We start from the raw sequence: 3,347 nt of genomic DNA on the forward strand, positions 1-3,347 counted from the left end.
CCCCCCCCCATCGATTTCTGAGCGACAGCAAACCTGGTCTCAGTCTCGGGGTTAGGAGGCGCTCTTGGTTCGGGGAAACAGAAGAAAAACCGATACCCTTGACTTTCAGTGGGGTAGTAGAGTGTAGACTGGACTCCAGGAAAGAGGGAGGTTTGGGACAAAGCTGTGGCCTCAGCACACAGTCTCCTAGGGCCTTCAGAGAAGGCGGATAACGCTTGTAGATCCCCTTTCCACTCTCAGTTCACCAGAGAGGGGTGACTTATCCCGGCAGAGTGGTGACAGAAGGTGCAGTAAGGTCTTTGACTGGGGAGTGAGGGGCAGGGGCTCTTTCCTCTTAGCCTAGATCCAGGCTGTTTTCCCATAACAGCAACCCGTAGTTCACGAAAAGATTATCCTGGCCAGGTGGGGTCTGGAGGGTTGGAAGGTCGCCAACCTACTCACCCACACACACACACACACACACACGCCCCGCCCAATATCAGAGAGGTAGCAGACAAGGAGTGTTGGAGAAGTGGCCTTGGCTTAGTGTTAATGGAACAGAACAGAAGCACTCTGCCGACTCTTAAGGGGAAAGAGGTACTGGGACCTGTCCAACCAACCTACCTTTCTCTACTCCACCCCTACTTCCCCCTCAACACAGAAGGGCTCTTCAAGACACCCTGGGTCCCGAGCCAGTCCACGCCAGTAGGGTTAGAAATTCCGGGCATGTACAGTATCTGGGGAGAAGGAGGAGGGAAAAACCCAACTCCCTCCGGCTGGATTTCAGGAGCGTCACGCACCCCAAATCCCACCTGGGTAGGCAATATGAGTGGGGGCGGGGGAGCCACCACGAACACAAAAACACTTCTTAGAAAAGAAAGGCACCACTTCCTTCTCCCAGCCCATCCTCAACCCTGTCCTTCCATATCTCCATTTCCACCCTACCCAGAAAAAAGCATCTCGGTACGTTCCCTTCACAACCGGCCCGCCGGGGCTGGGGAGCGAGCGCCGAGATCAGTCGGGACAGCAACCCTCGTTGTCTCGTACAACCAAGCGAGGAATCTCAGGGCTCCCCAAAAGTGTCCCATCGCTTTGCCCCAAATCGCTAATCTAGCCCATAAATGCCTCTCGTGTCTCGTCACCTTCTCCATCCTGTGCAAATACTCCGGGCAAATCTCACAACCCTCTAATAACTTTGCGGGCGCAAACTCTCCGGTGCGCCACCCGGGCGGTGGAGTGGCGACCACGAGCGCCTCTCGGCCTCCTCCCTCCACCATCCCGCCGCCGCCGCCCTGCCCCGCAACCCCAGGCGCCGACCTCCCGGGTGCCTGTGGCCGCCCAGGTCCCAGCCCCGCTTACTTTTCGTGGCGGACGTTCTCCAGGATGGCCCCAAGGGGCGGCGCGGGAGGGTGCGCGGAAGGGGGTGCGGGCTGTGCTGTGGCCCCGAGGCGGCAGGAGGCCAGGTGCCGCTGGTGCTCGTCCTGCAGGCAGGCGTTTTCTCGGTACAGCCGCGCCACTTGCTGCTCCAGCTCCTCGATCCGCCGCCGCTGCCGCTCCAGCAGCTCCTGCTGCGCCTCGATGATTCGGTTCAGCTCCTTCAGATACTCCGCCGCCTTGCTCGGGTTCTCCGCGGGGCTCTCCATGGCCTCGCCGCCGCCGCCCCACCCCTCCTGCACCGACTGCCCAGGGGCCAGAGGGTTGGCGGAAGGCTTGGGACTCCGGGGCGGGCGAGCCACTAGGGGCTAGGCGGTTCTCCACCTTCTGCCCTCGGGGAGGGAGGCCACGCGTCGGGGAGCTGGAAGGAACTTGCGGGGGGGTGGGGGTGGAGAGGACTGAGGAGAGGAGAGTCCAGCCTGGACTAAAGCATTCCTTCCCCAGCGGAGCCCTCCGGTTGCCCTGGCTGTCCCTCAAGCTAGGGCGCTCAGGGGCCGGGGTGGAGGCAGGGGCGGCGGCGAAGGCGCCAGGGCGCTGGGGCTCTGGCTCAGGCTCTGGGCCGCCATTGCTCGACGCTGAGCTTCGGTCCCTGGGTCCAGGGAGGAGGCAACTACTGCTGCTGCCTCCGCGGCGGCGGTGGGGAGGGAGGAGTCCGGCTGCGCGGCTCGCTCCCCGCCCGCCTGCCCGTGGCTCCGCTCTTCAGCGCGCTCGCTCCCTCGCCCCTCTCTCCTCTCCCACTGGCTTCCTTCTTTCTTCCTTCCTCCTCCCGGAGACTGGGGCTTAACGCCTAGCCTGCAGATGCCCCCATGAAGGCAGCACCACTGCCTGTGCTGCTGCTGTTGCTGCTGCTGCTGCTACTGCCGCCGCCGCTGCAGGCAGCCCCGGGAGCGGCGTGAGCCTGTCAGCGGGAGTGGGACATAGGGGGCAGCGAAGAGCGAGGCGGAGGCAGAAGGAGCTCCAGCCCGGACCGTCGTGTGCACCCACCGCGGCCGGCAGCGCTGGGACCCGCCGCCGCTGGCTCTTCCACCAGGCGCGGAGTGGAGTTTTGCAAAGTGCCTGTTTCTGTCTCTATGGGTGTGAGGGCGAGAGCCGGATAGCGAATGTGTGAGTGTGGAGAGTGAGAAAGCGAGTTTATGTATGTGTGTATCTGTGTGTGTGTCTGTGTATCTGCGTGTGTGTGTGCGCGCGCGAGTGTGTGTGTGGTTTGATGTGTGTGTCTGGTTTGATGTATGTGTGCGTGTGTGTGTGTGTGTGTGTGTATGCGTGCGCCGTCCCTCCCTCACCCGTCGCTGCTTGGTCTAGCTAGAGACCTGGGCAGGGCCCCAGGATTGGGACGGTTCCCTCAGCAGCGCCACCAGTCCCGGCGATGCGCACCTTTCCCCGGCCTGGGGGTCAAGACTCGGGCGGGACCCTCTCTGGGTAGCGTCACAGCAGCCCGGCGGGAGCAAAGAGCTGGCGTGGGGGGAGGGAATAGGGCGGGCAGCTGGGGCCCCAGATCTTTTTCTCATTCCCTGGGGCGGTCAGTAATCAGGCCAAGGTTGGAGACTGGGAAGGGCTGAGTCTTCAGCCTGGTAGGCTGGGTAACTCCGGCTGGGCAAGAGGCGGGGCGGGGTGAGGCAGCGTCCTGGGACCGAGATATTCTCCTCCCTCGAGATTCCAGTGTTTGTGTCTTTCAGCTTTCGGACAGCGCCTGGGGCCTGGGAAGGACTAAGTGAAGGAAGGCATGCTGCGGGACCAGGGAGGAAGGACCACCAGAGAGGGAGCCGAGCTGTGAGTCTGGAAAGATTTAACACCCCAACCCTGGCAGTCTACTATCGTGACATTCTGCTTAGCTCTCCTTCTGCCAACCTCAGAGGGGCTGCTCAAGGAGCGAGAGACAGAGAGAGAGAGACAGAGACAGAAACAGAGAGAGAGAGGAGAGGGAGAGAGAGAGA

This window comes from Vombatus ursinus, unplaced genomic scaffold (assembly GCF_900497805.2).
Source record: "Vombatus ursinus unplaced genomic scaffold, bare-nosed wombat genome assembly UNPS02014820.1, whole genome shotgun sequence".
NCBI lineage: Eukaryota > Metazoa > Chordata > Mammalia > Diprotodontia > Vombatidae > Vombatus > Vombatus ursinus.